This window comes from Triturus cristatus, chromosome 10, assembly GCF_964204655.1.
Source record: "Triturus cristatus chromosome 10, aTriCri1.1, whole genome shotgun sequence".
Taxonomy (NCBI): domain Eukaryota; kingdom Metazoa; phylum Chordata; class Amphibia; order Caudata; family Salamandridae; genus Triturus; species Triturus cristatus.
In genome coordinates this window covers 726,879,875-726,899,706 of record NC_140593.1, presented here as the reverse complement: position 1 = coordinate 726,899,706, position 19,832 = coordinate 726,879,875, and positions in this window count along the sequence as shown.

Genomic DNA, 19,832 nt, shown 5'->3' with positions numbered 1-19,832 from the left:
TTACTCTGGCCTCATAGCTACTGTCTTAACTCTTACTCTGGCCTAATAGCTACTGTCTTAACTCTAACTCTGGCCTCATAGCTACTGTCTTAACTCTTACTCTGGCCTAATAGCTACTGTCTTAACTCTTACTCTGGCCTAAGAGCTACTGTCTTAACTCTTACTCTGGCCTCATAGCTACTGTCTTAACTCTTACTCTGGCCTAATGGTTAAGGTCTTGACCTATTACTCTGGCCTCATATCTACTGTCTTAACTCTTACTCTGGCCTCATAGCTACGGTCTTAACTCTTCTCTGGCCTCATAGCTACTGTCTTCACTCTTACTCTGGCATAATGGTTAAGGTCTTGGGCTCTTACTCTGGCCTCATAGCTACTGTCTTAACTCTTACTCTGGCCTCATAACTACTGTCTTAACTCTTACTCTGGCCTCATAGCTACTGTCTTAACTCTTACTCTGGCCTAATAGCTACTGTCTTAACTCTTACACTGGCCTCAGAGCTACTGTCTTAAATCTTAGTCTGGCCTAATGGTTAAGGTCTTGGACTCTTACTCTGGCCTAATAGCTACTGTATTAACTCGTACTCTGGCCTCATAGCCACTGTCTTAACTCTTACTCTGGCCTAATGGTTAAGGTCTTGGACTCTTACTCTGGCCTAATAGCTACTGTCTTAACTCTTACTCTGGCCTAATAGCTACTGTCTTAACTCTTACTCTGGCCTCATAGCTACTGTCTTAACTCTTACTCTGGCCTAATGGTTAAGGTCTTGGACTCTTACTCTGGCCTCATAGCTACTGTCTTAACTCTTACTCTGGCCTCATAGTTACTGTCTTAACTGTTACTCTGGCCTCATAGCTACTGTCTTAACTCTTACTCCGGCCTCATAGCTACTGTCTTAACTCTTACTCTGGCCTAATGGTTAAGGTCTTGGACTCTTACTCTGGCCTCATAGCTACTGTCTTAACTCTTACTCTGGCCTCATAGCTACTGTCTTAACTCTTACTCTGGCCTCATAGCTACTGTCTTACCTCTTACTCTGACCTAATGGTTAAGGTCTTGGACTCTTACTCTGGCCTCATAGCTACTGTCTTAACTCTTACTCTGGCCTCATAGCTACTGTCTTAACTCTTATTCTGGCCTCATAGCTACTGTCTTAACTCTTACTCTGGCCTCATAGCTACTGTCTTAACTCTTACTCTGGCCTCATAGCTACTGTCTTAACTCTTACTCTGGCCTCGGAGCTACTGTCTTAACTCTTACTCTGGCCTAATGGTTAAGGTCTTGGACTCTTACTCTGGCCTAATAGCCACTGTCTTAACTCCTACTCTGGCCTCATAGCTACTGTCTTAACTCTTACTCTGGCCTAATAGCTACTGTCTTAACTCTTACTTTGGCCTCATAGCTACTGTCTTAACTCTTACTCTGGCCTAATGGTTAAGGTCTTGGACTCTTACTCTGGCCTCATAGCTACTGTCTTAATTCTTAGTCTTGCCTCATAGCTACTGTCTTAACTCTTACTCTGGCCTAATGGTTAAGGTCTTGGACTCTTACTCTGGCCTCATAGCTACTGTCTTAACTCTTACTCTGGCCTCATAGCTACTGTCTTAACTCTTACTCTGGCCTCATAGCTACTGTCTTAACACTTACTCTGGCCTAATGGTTAAGGTCTTGGACTCTTACTCTGGCCTCATAGCTTCTATCTTAACTGTTACTCTGGCCTCATAGCTACTGTCATAACTCTTACTCTGGCCTAATAGCTACTGTCTTAACTCGTACTCTGGCCTAATAGCTACTGTCTTAACTCTTACTCTGGCCTCATAGCTACTGTCTTAACTCTTACTCTGGCCTAATGGTTAAGGTCTTGGACTATTACTCTGGCCTAATAGCTACTGTCTTAACTCTTACTCTGGCCTAATAGCTACTGTCTTAACTCTTACTCTAGCCTCATAGTTACTGTCTTAACTCTTACTCTGGCCTAATAGCTACTGTCTTAACTCTTACTCTGGCCTAATGGTTAAGGTCTTGGACTCTTACTCTGGCCTCATAGCTGCTGTCTTAACTCTTACTCTGGCCTCATAGCTACTGACTTAACTCTTACTCTGGCCTCATAGCTACTATCTTAACTCTTACTCTGGCCTAATGGTTAAGGTCTTGGACTCTTACTCTGGCCTCATAGCTACTGTCTTAACTCTTACTCTGGCCTCATAGCTACTGTCTTAACTCTTACTCTGGCCTCATAGCTACTGTCTTAACACTTACTCTGGCCTCATAGCTACTGTCTTAACTCTTACTCTGGCCTAATGGGTAAGGTCTTGGACTCTTACTCTGGCATCATAGCTACTGTCTTAACTCTTACTCTGGCCTAATAGCTACTGTCTTAACTCTTACTATGGACTCATAGCTACTGTCTTAACTCTTACACTGGCCTCATAGCTACTGTCTTAACTCTTACTCTGGCCTCATAGCTACTGTCTTAACTCTTACTCTGACCTCATAGCTACTGTCTTAACTCTTACTCTGGCCCTATAGCTACTGTCTTAACTCTTACTCTGGCCTCATAGTTACTGTCTTAACTCTTACTCTGGCCTAATGGTTAAGGTCTTGGACTCTTACTATGGCCTCATAGCTACTGTCTTAACTCTTACTCTGGCCTCATAGCTACTGTCTTAACTCTTACTCTAGTCTAATAGCTACTGTCTTAACTCTTACTCTGGCCTCATAGCTACTGTCTTAACTCCTACTCTGGCCTAATAGTTAAGGTCTTGGACTCTTACTCTGGCCTAATAGCTACTGTCTTAACTCTTACTCTGGCCTAATAGCTACTGTCTTAACTCTTACTCTGGCCTCAGAGCTACTGTCTTAACTCTTAGTCTGGCCTAATGGTTAAGGTCTTGGACTCTTACTCTGGCCTAATGGCTACTATCTTAACTCTTACTCTGGCCTCATAGCCACAGTCTTAACTCTTAATCTGGCCTAATGGTTAAGGTCTTGGACTCTTACTCTGGCCTCATAGCTACTGTCTTAACTCTTACTCTGGCCTCATAGCTACTGTCTTAACTCTTACTCTGGCCATAGCTACTGTCTTAACTCTTACTCTGGCCTCATAGCTACTGTCTTAACTCTTACTCTGGCCTCATAGCTACTGTCTTAACTCTTACTCTGGCCTCATAGCTACTGTCTTAACTCTTACTCTGGCCTAATAGCTACTGTCTTAACTCTTACTCTGGCCTCATAGCTACTGTCTTAACTCTTACTCTGGCCTAATAGCTACTGTCGTAACTCTTACTCTGGCCTCATAGCTACTGTCTTAACTCTTACTCTGGCCTAATGGTTAAGGTCTCGAACTCTTACTCTGGCCTCATATCTACTGTCTTAACTCTTACTCTGGCCTCATAGCTACTGTCTTAACTCTTACTCTGGCCTCATAGCTACTGTCTTCACTCTTACTCTGGCATAATGGTTAAGGTCTTGGACTCTTACTCTGGCCTCATAACCACTGTCTTAACTCTTACTCTGGCCTCATAGCTACTGTCTTAACTCTTACTCTGGCCTAATAGCTACTGTCTTAACTCTTACACTGGCCTCAGAGCTACTGTCTTAACTCTTAGTCTGGCCTAATGGTTAAGTTCTTGGACTCTTACTCTGGCCTAATAGATACTGTATTAACTCTTACTATGGCCTCATAGCTACTGTCTTAACTCTTACTCTGGCCTCATAGCTACTGTCTTAACTCTTACTCTGGCCTCATAGCTACTGTCTTAACTCTTACTCTGGCCTAATAGCTACTGTCTTAACTCTAACTCTGGCCTCATAGCTACTGTCTTAACTCTTACTCTGGCCTAATGGTTAAAGTCTTGGACTCTTACTCTGGCCTCATATCTACTGTCTTAACTCTTACTCTGGCCTCATAGCTACTGTCTTAACTCTTACTCTGGCATAATGGTTAAGGTCTTGGACTCTTACTCTGGCCTCATAGCTACTGTCTTAACTCTTACTCTGGCCTCATAACTACTGTCTTAACTCTTACTCTGGCCTCATAGCTACTGTCTTAACTCTCACTCTGGCCTAATAGCTACTGTCTTAACTCTTACACTGGCCTCATAGCTACTGTCTTAACTCTTACTCTGGCCTCATAGCTACTGTCTTAACTCTTACTCTGGCCTAATGGTTAAGGTCTTGGACTCTTACTCTGGTCTCATAGCTACTGTCTTAACTCTTACTCTGGCCTCATAGCTACTGTCTTAACTCTTACTCTGGCCTAATAGCTACTGTCTTAACTATTACACTGGCCTAATAGCTAATGTCTTAACTCTTACTCTGGCCTCATAGCTACTGTCTTAACTCTTACTTTGGCCTCATAGCTACTGTCTTAACTCTTACTCTGGCCTGATAGCAACTGTCTTAACTCTTACTCTGGCCTAATGGTTAAGGTCTTGGACTTTTACTCTGGCCTCATAGCTACTGTCTTAACTCTTACTCTGGCCTCATAGCTACTGTCTTAACTCTTACTCTGGCCTCATAGCTACTGTCTTAACTCTTACTCTGGCCTCATAGCTACTGTCTTAACTCTTACTCTGGCCTAATGGTTAAGGTCTTGGACTCTTACTCTGGCCTCATAGCTACTGTCTTAACTCTTACTCTGGCCTCTAAGCTACTGTCTTAACTCTTACTCTGGCCTAATGGTTAAGGTCTTAGACTCTTACACTGGCCTAATAGCTACTGTCTTAACTCTTACTCTGGCCTCAGAGCTACTGTCTTAACTCTTACTCTGGCCTCATAACTACTGTCTTAACTCTTACTCTGGCCTAATGGTTAAGGTCTTGGACTCTTACTCTGGCCTCATAGCTACTGTCTTAACTCTTAATCTGGCCTAATAACTACTGTCTTAACTCTTACTCTGGCCTCATAGCTATTGTCTTAACTCTTACTCTGGCCTCATAGCTACTGTCTTAACTCTTACTCTGGCCTAATGGTTAAGGTCTTGGACTCTTACTCTGGCCTCATAGCTACTGTCTTAACTCTTACTCTGGCATACTAGCTACTGTCTTAACTCTTACTCTGGCCTAATAGCTACTGTCTTAACTCTTACTCTGGCCTAATGGTTAAGGTCTTGGACTCTTACTCTGGCCTCATAGCTACTGTCTTAACTCTTACTCTGGCCTAATGGTTAAGGTCTTGGACTCTTACTCTGGCCTCATAGCTACTGTCTTAACTCTTACTCTGGCCTCATAGCTACTGTCTTAACTCTTACTCTAGCCTCATAGCTACTGTCTTAACTCTTACTCTGGCCTAATGGTTAAGGTCTTGGACTCTTACTCTGGCCTCATAGCTGCTGTCTTAACTCTTACTCTGGCCTCATAGCTACTGACTTAACTCTTACTCTGGCCTTATAGCTACTATCTTAACTCTTACTCTGGCCTAATGGTTAAGGTCTTGGACTCTTACTCTGGCCTCATAGCTACTGTCTTAACTCTTACTCTGGCCTCATAGCTACTGTCTTAACTCTTACTCTGGCCGAATAGCTACTGTCTTAACTCTTACTCTGGCCTCATAGCTACTGTCTTAACTCTTACTCTGGCCTCATAGCTACTGTCTTAACACTTACTCTGGCCTCATAGCTACTGTCTTAACTCTTACTCTGGCCTAATGGGTAAGGTCTTGGACTCTTACTCTGGCATCATAGCTACTGTCTTAACTCTTACTCTGGCCTCATAGCTACTGTCTTAACTTTTACTCTGGCCGAATAGCGACTGTCTTAACTCTTACTCTGGCCTAATAGCTACTGTCTTAACTCTTACTCTGGCCTAATAGCTACTGTCTTAACTCTTACTCTGGCCTCGTAGCTACTGTCCTAACTCTTACTCTGGCCTAATGGTTAAGGTCTTGGACTCTTACTCTGGCCTAATAGCTACTGTCTTAACTCTTACTCTGGCCTAATGGTTAAGGTCTTAACTCTTACTCTGGCCTAATAGCTACTGTCTTAACTCTTACTCTGGCCTAATGGTTAAGGTCTTGGACTCTTACTATGGCCTCATAGCTACTGTCTTAACTCTTACTCTGGCCTCATAGCTACTGTCTTAACTCTCACTCTGACCTCATAGCTACTGTCTTAACTCTTACTCTGGCCTTATAGCTACTGTCTTAACTCTTACTCTGGCCTCATAGCTACTGTCTTAACTCTTACTCTGGCCTAATGGTTAAGGTCTTGGACTCTTACTATGGCCTCATAGCTACTGTCTTAACTCTTACTCTGGCCTCATAGCTACTGTCTTAACTCTTACTCTGGCCTAATAGCTACTGTCTTAACTCCTACTCTGGCCTCATAGCTACTGTCTTAACTCCTACTATGGCCTAAAAGTTAAGGTCTTGGACTCTTACTCTGGCCTAATAGCTACTGTCTTAACTCTTACTCTGGCCTAATAGCTACTGTCTTAACTCTTACTCTGGCCTCAGAGCTACTGTCTTAACTCTTAGTCTGGCCTAATGGTTAAGGTCTTGGACTCTTACTCTGGCCTAATGGCTACTATCCTAACTCTTACTCTGGCCTCATAGCCACTGTCTTAACTCTTAATCTGGCCTAATGGTTAAGGTCTTGGACTCTTACTCTGGCCTCATAGCTACTGTCTTAACTCTTACTCTGGCCTCATAGCTACTGACTTAACTCTTACTCTGGCCTCATAGCTACTATCTTAACTCTTACTCTGGCCTAATGGTTAAGGTCTTGGACTCTTACTCTGGCCTCATAGCTACTGTCTTAACTCTTACTCTGGCCTCATAGCTACTGTCTTAACTCTTACTCTGGCCGAATAGCTACTGTCTTAACTCTTACTCTGGCCTCATAGCTACTGTCTTAACTCTTACTCTGGCCTCATAGCTACTGTCTTAACACTTACTCTGGCCTCATAGCTACTGTCTTAACTCTTACTCTGGCCTAATGGGTAAGGTCTTGGACTCTTACTCTGGCATCATAGCTACTGTCTTAACTCTTACTCTGGCCTCATAGCTACTGTCTTAACTTTTACTCTGGCCGAATAGCGACTGTCTTAACTCTTACTCTGGCCTAATAGCTACTGTCTTAACTCTTACTCTGGCCTAATAGCTACTGTCTTAACTCTTACTCTGGCCTCGTAGCTACTGTCCTAACTCTTACTCTGGCCTAATGGTTAAGGTCTTGGACTCTTACTCTGGCCTAATAGCTACTGTCTTAACTCTTACTCTGGCCTAATGGTTAAGGTCTTAACTATTACTCTGGCCTAATAGCTACTGTCTTAACTCTTACTCTGGCCTAATGGTTAAGGTCTTGGACTCTTACTATGGCCTCATAGCTACTGTCTTAACTCTTACTCTGGCCTCATAGCTACTGTCTTAACTCTCACTCTGACCTCATAGCTACTGTCTTAACTCTTACTCTGGCCTTATAGCTACTGTCTTAACTCTTACTCTGGCCTCATAGCTACTGTCTTAACTCTTACTCTGGCCTAATGTTTAAGGTCTTGGACTCTTACTATGGCCTCATAGCTACTGTCTTAACTCTTACTCTGGCCTCATAGCTACTGTCTTAACTCTTACTCTGGCCTAATAGCTACTGTCTTAACTCCTACTCTGGCCTCATAGCTACTGTCTTAACTCCTACTATGGCCTAAAAGTTAAGGTCTTGGACTCTTACTCTGGCCTAATAGCTACTGTCTTAACTCTTACTCTGGCCTAATAGCTACTGTCTTAACTCTTACTCTGGCCTCAGAGCTACTGTCTTAACTCTTAGTCTGGCCTAATGGTTAAGGTCTTGGACTCTTACTCTGGCCTAATGGCTACTATCCTAACTCTTACTCTGGCCTCATAGCCACTGTCTTAACTCTTAATCTGGCCTAATGGTTAAGGTCTTGGACTCTTACTCTGGCCTCATAGCTACTGTCTTAACTCTTACTCTGGCCTCATAGCTACTGACTTAACTCTTACTCTGGCCTCATAGCTACTATCTTAACTCTTACTCTGGCCTAATGGTTAAGGTCTTGGACTCTTACTCTGGCCTCATAGCTACTGTCTTAACTCTTACTCTGGCCTCATAGCTACTGTCTTAACTCTTACTCTGGCCGAATAGCTACTGTCTTAACTCTTACTCTGGCCTCATAGCTACTGTCTTAACTCTTACTCTGGCCTCATAGCTACTGTCTTAACACTTACTCTGGCCTCATAGCTACTGTCTTAACTCTTACTCTGGCCTAATGGGTAAGGTCTTGGACTCTTACTCTGGCATCATAGCTACTGTCTTAACTCTTACTCTGGCCTCATAGCTACTGTCTTAACTTTTACTCTGGCCGAATAGAGACTGTCTTAACTCTTACTCTGGCCTAATAGCTACTGTCTTAACTCTTACTCTGGCCTAATAGCTACTGTCTTAACTCTTACTCTGGCCTAATGGTTAAGGTCTTGGACTCTTACTCTGGCCTCATAGCTACTGTCTTAACTCTTACTCTGGCCTCATAGCTACTGTCTTAACTCTTACTCTGGCCTAATGGTTAAGGTCTTAGACTCTTACACTGGCCTAATAGCTACTGTCTTAACTCTTACTCTGGCCTCAGAGCTACTGTCTTAACTCTTACTCTGGCCTCATAACTACTGTCTTAACTCTTACTCTGGCCTAATGGTTAAGGTCTTGGACTCTTACTCTGGCCTCATAGCTACTGTCTTAACTCTTAATCTGGCCTAATAACTACTGTCTTAACTCTTACTCTGGCCTCATAGCTATTGTCTTAACTCTTACTCTGGCCTCATAGCTACTGTCTTAACTCTTACTCTGGCCTAATGGTTAAGGTCTTGGACTCTTACTCTGGCCTCATAGCTACTGTCTTAACTCTTACTCTGGCATACTAGCTACTGTCTTAACTCTTACTCTGGCCTAATAGCTACTGTCTTAACTCTTACTCTGGCCTAATGGTTAAGGTCTTGGACTCTTACTCTGGCCTCATAGCTACTGTCTTAACTCTTACTCTGGCCTAATGGTTAAGGTCTTGGACTCTTACTCTGGCCTCATAGCTACTGTCTTAACTCTTACTCTGGCCTCATAGCTACTGTCTTAACTCTTACTCTAGCCTCATAGCTACTGTCTTAACTCTTACTCTGGCCTAATGGTTAAGGTCTTGGACTCTTACTCTGGCCTCATAGCTGCTGTCTTAACTCTTACTCTGGCCTCATAGCTACTGACTTAACTCTTACTCTGGCCTTATAGCTACTATCTTAACTCTTACTCTGGCCTAATGGTTAAGGTCTTGGACTCTTACTCTGGCCTCATAGCTACTGTCTTAACTCTTACTCTGGCCTCATAGCTACTGTCTTAACTCTTACTCTGGCCGAATAGCTACTGTCTTAACTCTTACTCTGGCCTCATAGCTACTGTCTTAACTCTTACTCTGGCCTCATAGCTACTGTCTTAACACTTACTCTGGCCTCATAGCTACTGTCTTAACTCTTACTCTGGCCTAATGGGTAAGGTCTTGGACTCTTACTCTGGCATCATAGCTACTGTCTTAACTCTTACTCTGGCCTCATAGCTACTGTCTTAACTTTTACTCTGGCCGAATAGCGACTGTCTTAACTCTTACTCTGGCCTAATAGCTACTGTCTTAACTCTTACTCTGGCCTAATAGCTACTGTCTTAACTCTTACTCTGGCCTCGTAGCTACTGTCCTAACTCTTACTCTGGCCTAATGGTTAAGGTCTTGGACTCTTACTCTGGCCTAATAGCTACTGTCTTAACTCTTACTCTGGCCTAATGGTTAAGGTCTTAACTCTTACTCTGGCCTAATAGCTACTGTCTTAACTCTTACTCTGGCCTAATGGTTAAGGTCTTGGACTCTTACTATGGCCTCATAGCTACTGTCTTAACTCTTACTCTGGCCTCATAGCTACTGTCTTAACTCTCACTCTGACCTCATAGCTACTGTCTTAACTCTTACTCTGGCCTTATAGCTACTGTCTTAACTCTTACTCTGGCCTCATAGCTACTGTCTTAACTCTTACTCTGGCCTAATGGTTAAGGTATTGGACTCTTACTATGGCCTCATAGCTACTGTCTTAACTCTTACTCTGGCCTCATAGCTACTGTCTTAACTCTTACTCTGGCCTAATAGCTACTGTCTTAACTCCTACTCTGGCCTCATAGCTACTGTCTTAACTCCTACTATGGCCTAAAAGTTAAGGTCTTGGACTCTTACTCTGGCCTAATAGCTACTGTCTTAACTCTTACTCTGGCCTAATAGCTACTGTCTTAACTCTTACTCTGGCCTCAGAGCTACTGTCTTAACTCTTAGTCTGGCCTAATGGTTAAGGTCTTGGACTCTTACTCTGGCCTAATGGCTACTATCCTAACTCTTACTCTGGCCTCATAGCCACTGTCTTAACTCTTAATCTGGCCTAATGGTTAAGGTCTTGGACTCTTACTCTGGCCTCATAGCTACTGTCTTAACTCTTACTCTGGCCTCATAGCTACTGACTTAACTCTTACTCTGGCCTCATAGCTACTATCTTAACTCTTACTCTGGCCTAATGGTTAAGGTCTTGGACTCTTACTCTGGCCTCATAGCTACTGTCTTAACTCTTACTCTGGCCTCATAGCTACTGTCTTAACTCTTACTCTGGCCGAATAGCTACTGTCTTAACTCTTACTCTGGCCTCATAGCTACTGTCTTAACTCTTACTCTGGCCTCATAGCTACTGTCTTAACACTTACTCTGGCCTCATAGCTACTGTCTTAACTCTTACTCTGGCCTAATGGGTAAGGTCTTGGACTCTTACTCTGGCATCATAGCTACTGTCTTAACTCTTACTCTGGCCTCATAGCTACTGTCTTAACTTTTACTCTGGCCGAATAGCGACTGTCTTAACTCTTACTCTGGCCTAATAGCTACTGTCTTAACTCTTACTCTGGCCTAATAGCTACTGTCTTAACTCTTACTCTGGCCTCGTAGCTACTGTCCTAACTCTTACTCTGGCCTAATGGTTAAGGTCTTGGACTCTTACTCTGGCCTAATAGCTACTGTCTTAACTCTTACTCTGGCCTAATGGTTAAGGTCTTAACTCTTACTCTGGCCTAATAGCTACTGTCTTAACTCTTACTCTGGCCTAATGGTTAAGGTCTTGGACTCTTACTATGGCCTCATAGCTACTGTCTTAACTCTTACTCTGGCCTCATAGCTACTGTCTTAACTCTCCCTCTGACCTCATAGCTACTGTCTTAACTCTTACTCTGGCCTTATAGCTACTGTCTTAACTCTTACTCTGGTCTCATAGCTAATGTCTTAACTCTTACTCTGGCCTAATGGTTAAGGTCTTGGACTCTTACTATGGCCTCATAGCTACTGTCTTAACTCTTACTCTGGCCTCATAGCTACTGTCTTAACTCTTACTCTGGCCTAATAGCTACTGTCTTAACTCCTACTCTGGCCTCATAGCTACTGTCTTAACTCCTACTATGGCCTAAAAGTTAAGGTCTTGGACTCTTACTCTGGCCTAATAGCTACTGTCTTAACTCTTACTCTGGCCTAATAGCTACTGTCTTAACTCTTACTCTGGCCTCAGAGCTACTGTCTTAACTCTTAGTCTGGCCTAATGGTTAAGGTCTTGGACTCTTACTCTGGCCTAATGGCTACTATCCTAACTCTTACTCTGGCCTCATAGCCACTGTCTTAACTCTTAATCTGGCCTAATGGTTAAGGTCTTGGACTCTTACTCTGGCCTCATAGCTACTGTCTTAACTCTTACTCTGGCCTCATAGCTACTGTCTTAACTCTTACTCTGGCCTCATAGCTACTGTCTTAACTCTTACTCTGGCCTAATAGCTACTGTCTTAACTCTTACTCTGGCCTCATAGCTACTGTCTTAACTCTTACTCTGGCCTAATAGCTACTGTCTTAACTCTTACTCTGGCCTAAGAGCTACTGTCTTAACTCTTACTCTGGCCTCATAGCTACTGTCTTAACTCTTACTCTGGCCTAATGGTTAAGGTCTTGAACTATTACTCTGGCCTTATATCTACTGTCTTAACTCTTACTCTGGCCTCATAGCTACGGTCTTAACTCTTACTCTGGCCTCATAGCTACTGTCTTCACTCTTACTCTGGCATAATGGTTAAGGTCTTGGGCTCTTACTCTGGCCTCATAGCTACTGTCTTAACTCTTACTCTGGCCTCATAACTACTGTCTTAACTCTTACTCTGGCCTCATAGCTACTGTCTTAACTCTTACTCTGGCCTAATAGCTACTGTCTTAACTCTTACACTGGCCTCAGAGCTACTGTCTTAAATCTTAGTCTGGCCTAATGGTTAAGGTCTTGGACTCTTACTCTGGCCTAATAGCTACTGTATTAACTCGTACTCTGGCCTCATAGCCACTGTCTTAACTCTTACTCTGGCCTAATGGTTAAGGTCTTGGACTCTTACTCTGGCCTAATAGCTACTGTCTTAACTCTTACTCTGGCCTAATAGCTACAGTCTTAACTCTTACTCTGGCCTCATAGCTATTGTCTTAACTCTTACTCTGGCCTCAGAGCTACTGTCTTAACTCTTACTCTGGCTTAATGGTTAAGGTCTTGGACTCTTACTCTGGCCTAATAGCTACTGTCTTAACTCTTACTCTGGCCTCATAGCTACTGTCTTAACTCTTACTCTGGCCTAATAGCTACTGTCTTAACTCTTACTTTGGCCTCATAGCTACTGTCTTAACTCTTACTCTGGCCTAATGGTTAAGGTCTTGGACTCTTACTCTGGCCTAATAGCTACTGTCTTAACTCTTACTCTGGCCTCATAGCTACTGTCTTAACTCTTACTCTGGCCTCATAGCTACTGTCTTAACTCTTACTCTGGCCTAATGGTTAAGGTCTTGGACTCTTACTCTGGCCTCATAGCTACTGTCTTAACTCTTACTCTGGCCTCATAGTTACTGTCTTAACTCTTACTCTGGCCTCATAGCTACTGTCTTAACTCTTACTCTGGCCTCATAGCTACTGTCTTAACTCTTACTCTGGCCTAATGGTTAAGGTCTTGGACTCTTACTCTGGCCTCATAGCTACTGTCTTAACTCTTACTCTGGCCTCATAGCTACTGTCTTAACTCTTACTCTGGCCTCATAGCTCCTGTCTTAACTCTTACTCTGGCCTCATAGCTACTGTCTTAACTCTTATTCTGGCCTCATAGCTACTGTCTTAACTCTTACTCTGGCCTCATAGCTACTGTCTTAACTCTTACTCTGGCCTCATAGCTACTGTCTTAACTCTTACTCTGGCCTCGGAGCTACTGTCTTAACTCTTACTCTGGCCTAATGGTTAAGGTCTTGGACTCTTACTCTGGCCTAATAGCCACTGTCTTAACTCCTACTCTGGCCTCATAGCTACTGTCTTAACTCTTACTCTGGCCTAATAGCTACTGTCTTAACTCTTACTTTGGCCTCATAGCTACTGTCTTAACTCTTACTCTGGCCTAATGTTTAAGGTCTTGGACTCTTACTCTGGCCTCATAGCTACTGTCTTAATTCTTAGTCTTGCCTCATAGCTACTGTCTTAACTCTTACTCTGGCCTAATGGTTAAGGTCTTGGACTCTTACTCTGGCCTCATAGCTACTGTCTTAACTCTTACTCTGGCCTCATAGCTACTGTCTTAACTCTTACTCTGGCCTCATAGCTACTGTCTTAACACTTACTCTGGCCTAATGGTTAAGGTCTTGGACTCTTACTCTGGCCTCATAGCTTCTATCTTAACTGTTACTCTGGCCTCATAGCTACTGTCATAACTCTTACTCTGGCCTAATAGCTACTGTCTTAACTCGTACTCTGGCCTAATAGCTACTGTCTTAACTCTTACTCTGGCCTCATAGCTACTGTCTTAACTCTTACTCTGGCCTAATGGTTAAGGTCTTGGACTATTACTCTGGCCTAATAGCTACTGTCTTAACTCTTACTCTGGCCTAATAGCTACTGTCTTAACTCTTACTCTGGCCTCATAGTTACTGTCTTAACTCTTACTCTGGCCTAATAGCTACTGTCTTAACTCTTACTCTGGCCTAATAGCTACTGTCTTAACTCTTACTCTGGCCTAATGGTTAAGGTCTTGGACTCTTACTCTGGCCTTATAGCTACTGTCTTAACTCTTACTCTGGCCTAATGGTTAAGGTCTTGGACTCTTACACTGGCCTCATAGCTACTGTCTTAACTCTTACTCTGGCCTCATAGCTACTGTCTTAACTCTTACTCTGGCCTCATAGCAACTGCCTTAACTCTTACTCTGGCCTAATGGTTAAGGTCTTGGACTCTTACTCTGGCCTCATAGCTACTGTCTTAACTCTTACTCTGGCCTCATAGCTACTGTCTTAACTCTTACTCTGTCCTCATAGCTACTGTCTTAACTCTTACTCTGGCCTCATAGCTACTGTCTTAACTCTTACTCTGGCCTCAGAGCTACTGTCTTAACTCTTACTCTGGCCTCAGAGCTACTGTCTTAACTCTTACTCTGGCCTAATGGTTAAGGTCTTGGACTCTTACTCTGGCCTAATAGCTACTGTCTTAACTCTTACTCTGGCCTCATAGCTACTGTCTTAACTCTTACTCTGGCCTAATGGTTAAGGTCTTGGACTCTTACTCTGGCCTCATAGCTACTGTCTTAACTCTTACTCTGGCCTGATGGTTAAGGTCTTGGACTCTTACTCTGGCCTCATAGCTACTGTCTTAACTCTTACTCTGGCCTCATAGCTACTGTCTTAACTCTTACTCTGGCCTCATAGCTACTGTCTTAACTCTTACTCTGGCCTAATGGTTAAGGTCTTGGACTCTTACTCTGGCCTCATAGCTACTGTCTTAACTCTTACTCTGGCCTCATAGCTACTGTCTTAACTCTTATTCTGGCCTCATAGCTACTGTCTTAACTCTTACTCTGGCCTCATAGCTACTGTCTTAACACTTACTCTGGCCTAATGGTTAAGGTCTTGGACTCTTACTCTGGCCTCATAGCTTCTATCTTAACTGTTACTCTGGCCTCATAGCTACTGTCATAACTCTTACTCTGGCCTAATAGCTACTGTCTTAACTCGTACTCTGGCCTAATAGCTACTGTCTTAACTCTTACTCTGGCCTCATAGCTACTGTCTTAACTCTTACTCTGGCCTAATGGTTAAGGTCTTGGACTATTACTCTGGCCTACTAGCTACTGTCTTAACTCTTACTCTGGCCTAATAGCTACTGTCTTAACTCTTACTCTGGCCTCATAGTTACTGTCTTAACTCTTACTCTGGCCTAATAGCTACTGTCTTAACTCTTACTCTGGCCTAATAGCTACTGTCTTAACTCTTACTCTGGCCTAATGGTTAAGGTCTTGGACTCTTACTCTGGCCTTATAGCTACTGTCTTAACTCTTACTCTGGCCTAATGGTTAAGGTCTTGGACTCTTACACTGGCCTCATAGCTACTGTCTTAACTCTTACTCTGGCCTCATAGCTACTGTCTTAACTCTTACTCTGGCCTCATAGCTACTGTCTTAACTCTTACTCTGGCCTAATGGTTAAGGTCTTGGACTCTTACTCTGGCCTCATAGCTACTGTCTTAACTCTTACTCTGGCCTCATAGCTACTGTCTTAACTCTTACTCTGTCCTCATAGCTACTGTCTTAACTCTTACTCTGGCCTCATAGCTACTGTCTTAACTCTTACTCTGGCCTCAAAGCTACTGTCTTAACTCTTACTCTGGCCTAATGGTTAAGGTCTTGGACTCTTACTCTGGCCTAATAGCTACTGTCTTAACTCTTACTCTGGCCTCATAGCTACTGTCTTAACTCTTACTCTGGCCTAATGGTTAAGGTCTTGGACTCTTACTCTGGCCTCATAGCTACTGTCTTAACTCTTACTCTGGCCTGATGGTTAAGGTCTTGGACTCTTACTCTGGCCTCATAGCTACTGTCTTAACTCTTACTCTGGCCTCATAGCTACTGTCTTAACTCCTACTCTGGCCTAATGGTTAAGGTCTTGGACTCTTACTCTGGCCTCATAGCTACTGTCTTAACTCTTACTCTGGCCTCATAGCTACTGTCTTAACTCTTATTCTGGCCTCATAGCTACTGTCTTAACTCTTACTCTGGCCTCATAGCTACTGTCTTAACTCTTACTCTGGCCTCAGAGCTACTGTCTTAACTCTTACTCTGGCTTAATGGTTAAGGTCTTGGACTCTTACTCTGGCCTAATAGCTACTGTCTTAACTCTTACTCTGGCCTCATAGCTACTGTCTTAACTCTTACTCTGGCCTAATAGCTACTGTCTTAACTCTTACTTTGGCCTCATAGCTACTGTCTTAACTCTTACTCTGGCCTAATGGTTAAGGTCTTGGACTCTTACTCTGGCCTAATAGCTACTGTCTTAACTCTTACTCTGGCCTCATAGCTACTGTCTTAACTCTTACTCTGGCCTCATAGCTACTGTCTTAACTCTTACTCTGGCCTAATGGTTAAGGTCTTGGACTCTTACTCTGGCCTCATAGCTACTGTCTTAACTCTTACTCTGGCCTCATAGTTACTGTCTTAACTCTTACTCTGGCCTCATAGCTACTGTCTTAACTCTTACTCTGGCCTCATAGCTACTGTCTTAACTCTTACTCTGGCCTAATGGTTAAGGTCTTGGACTCTTACTCTGGCCTCATAGCTACTGTCTTAACTCTTACTCTGGCCTCATAGCTACTGTCTTAACTCTTACTCTGGCCTCATAGCTACTGTCTTAACTCTTATTCTGGCCTCATAGCTACTGTCTTAACTCTTACTCTGGCCTCATAGCTACTGTCTTAACGCTTACTCTGGCCTCAGAGCTACTGTCTTAACTCTTACTCTGGCCTAATGGTTAAGGTCTTGGACTCTTACTCCGGCCTAATAGCTACTGTCTTAACTCTTACTCTGGCCTCATAGCTACTGTCTTAACTCTTACTCTGGCCTAATAGCTACTGTCTTAACTCTTACTTTGGCCTCATAGCTACTGTCTTAACTCTTACTCTGGCCTAATGGTTAAGGTCTTGGACTCTTACTCTGGCCTAATAGCTACTGTCTTAACTCTTACTCTGGCCTAATAGCTACTGTCTTAACTCTTACTCTGGCCTCAGAGCTACTGTCTTAACTCTTAGTCTGGCCTAATGGTTAAGGTCTTGGACTCTTACTCTGGCCTAATGGCTACTATCTTAACTCTTACTCTGGCCTCATAGCCACTGTCTTAACTCTTAATCTGGCCTAATGGTTAAGGTCTTGGACTCTTACTCTGGCCTCATAGCTACTGTCTTAACTCTTACTCTGGACTCCTTGCTACTGTCTTAACTCTTACTCTGGCCTCATAGCTACTGTCTTAACTCTTACTCTGGCCTAATAGCTACTGTCTTAACTCTTACTCTGGCCTCATAGCTACTGTCTTAACTCTTACTCTGGCCTAATGGTTAAGGTCTTGGACTCTTACTCTGGCCTCATAGCTACTGTCTTAACTCTTACTCTGGCCTGATGGTTAAGGTCTTGGACTCTTACTCTGGCCTCATAGCTACTGTCTTAACTCTTACTCTGGCCTCATAGCTACTGTCTTAACTCTTACTCTGGCCTCATAGCTACTGTCTTAACTCCTACTCTGGCCTAATGGTTAAGGTCTTGGACTCTTACTCTGGCCTCATAGCTACTGTCTTAACTCTTACTCTGGCCTCATAGCTACTGTCTTAACTCTTATTCTGGCCTCATAGCTACTGTCTTAACTCTTACTCTGGCCTCATAGCTACTGTCTTAACTCTTACTCTGGCCTCAGAGCTACTGTCTTAACTCTTACTCTGGCTTAATGGTTAAGGTCTTGGACTCTTACTCTGGCCTAATAGCTACTGTCTTAACTCTTACTCTGGCCTCATAGCTACTGTCTTAACTCTTACTCTGGCCTAATAGCTACTGTCTTAACTCTTACTTTGGCCTCATAGCTACTGTCTTAACTCTTACTCTGGCCTAATGGTTAAGGTCTTGGACTCTTACTCTGGCCTAATAGCTACTGTCTTAACTCTTATTCTGGCCTAATAGCTACTGTCTTAACTCTTACTCTGGCCTCATAGCTACTGTCTTAACTCTTACTCTGGCCTCATAGCTACTGTCTTAACTCTTACTCTGGCCTAATGGTTAAGGTCTTGGACTCTTACTCTGGCCTCATAGCTACTGTCTTAACTCTTACTCTGGCCTCATAGTTACTGTCTTAACTCTTACTCTGGCCTCATAGCTACTGTCTTAACTCTTACTCTGGCCTCATAGCTACTGTCTTAACTCTTACTCTGGCCTAATGGTTAAGGTCTTGGACTCTTACTCTGGCCTCATAGCTACTGTCTTAACTCTTACTCTGGCCTCATAGCTACTGTCTTAACTCTTACTCTGGCCTCATAGCTACTGTCTTAACTCTTATTCTGGCCTCATAGCTACTGTCTTAACTCTTACTCTGGCCTCATAGCTACTGTCTTAACGCTTACTCTGGCCTCAGAGCTACTGTCTTAACTCTTACTCTGGCCTAATGGTTAAGGTCTTGGACTCTTACTCTGGCCTAATAGCTACTGTCTTAACTCTTACTCTGGCCTCATAGCTACTGTCTTAACTCTTACTCTGGCCTAATAGCTACTGTCTTAACTCTTACTTTGGCCTCATAGCTACTGTCTTAACTCTTACTCTGGCCTAATGGTTAAGGTCTTGGACTCTTACTCTGGCCTAATAGCTACTGTCTTAACTCTTACTCTGGCCTAATAGCTACTGTCTTAACTCTTACTCTGGCCTCATAGCTACTGTCTTAACTCTTACTCTGGCCTCATAGCTACTGTCTTAACTCTTACTCTGGCCTAATGGTTAAGGTCTTGGACTCTTACTCTGGCCTCATAGCTACTGTCTTAACTCTTACTCTGGCCTCATAGTTACTGTCTTAACTCTTACTCTGGCCTCATAGCTACTGTCTTAACTCTTACTCTGGCCTCATAGCTACTGTCTTAACTCTTACTCTGTCCTAATGGTTAAGGTCTTGGACTCTTACTCTGGCCTCATAGCTACTGTCTTAACTCTTACTCTGGCCTCATAGCTACTGTCTTAACTCTTACTCTGGCCTCATAGCTACTGTCTTAACTCTTACTCTGGCCTAATGGTTAAGGTCTTGGACTCTTACTCTGGCCTCATAGCTACTGTCTTAACTCTGACTCTGGCCTCATAGCTACTGTCTTAACTCTTACTCTGGCCTAATAGCTACTGTCTTAACTCTTACTCTGGCCTCATAGCTACTGTCTTATCTCTTACTCTGGCCTCATAGCTACTGTCTTAACACTTACTCTGGCCTCATAGCTACTGTCTTAACTCTTACTCTGGCCTAATGGGTAAGGTCTTGGACTCTTACTCTGGCCTCATAGCTACTGTCTTAACTCTTACTCTGGCCTAATGGTTAAGGTCTTGGACTCATACTCTGGCCTCATAGCTACTGTCTTAACTCTTACTCTGGCCTCATAGCTACTGTCTTAACTCTTACTCTGGCCTAATAGCGACTGTCTTAACTCTTACTCTGGCCTAATAGCTACTGTCTTAACTCTTACTCTGGCCTCATAGCTACTGTCTTAACTCTTACTCTGGCCTAATGGGTAAGGTCTTGGACTCTTACTCTGGCCTCATAGCTACTGTCTTAACTCTTACTCTGGCCTAATGGGTAAGGTCTTGGACTCTTACTCTGGCCTCATAGCTACTGTCTTAACTCTTACTCTGGCCTCATAGCTACTGTCTTAACTCTTACTCTGGCCTAATAGCGACTGTCTTAACTCTTACTCTGGCCTAATAGCTACTGTCTTA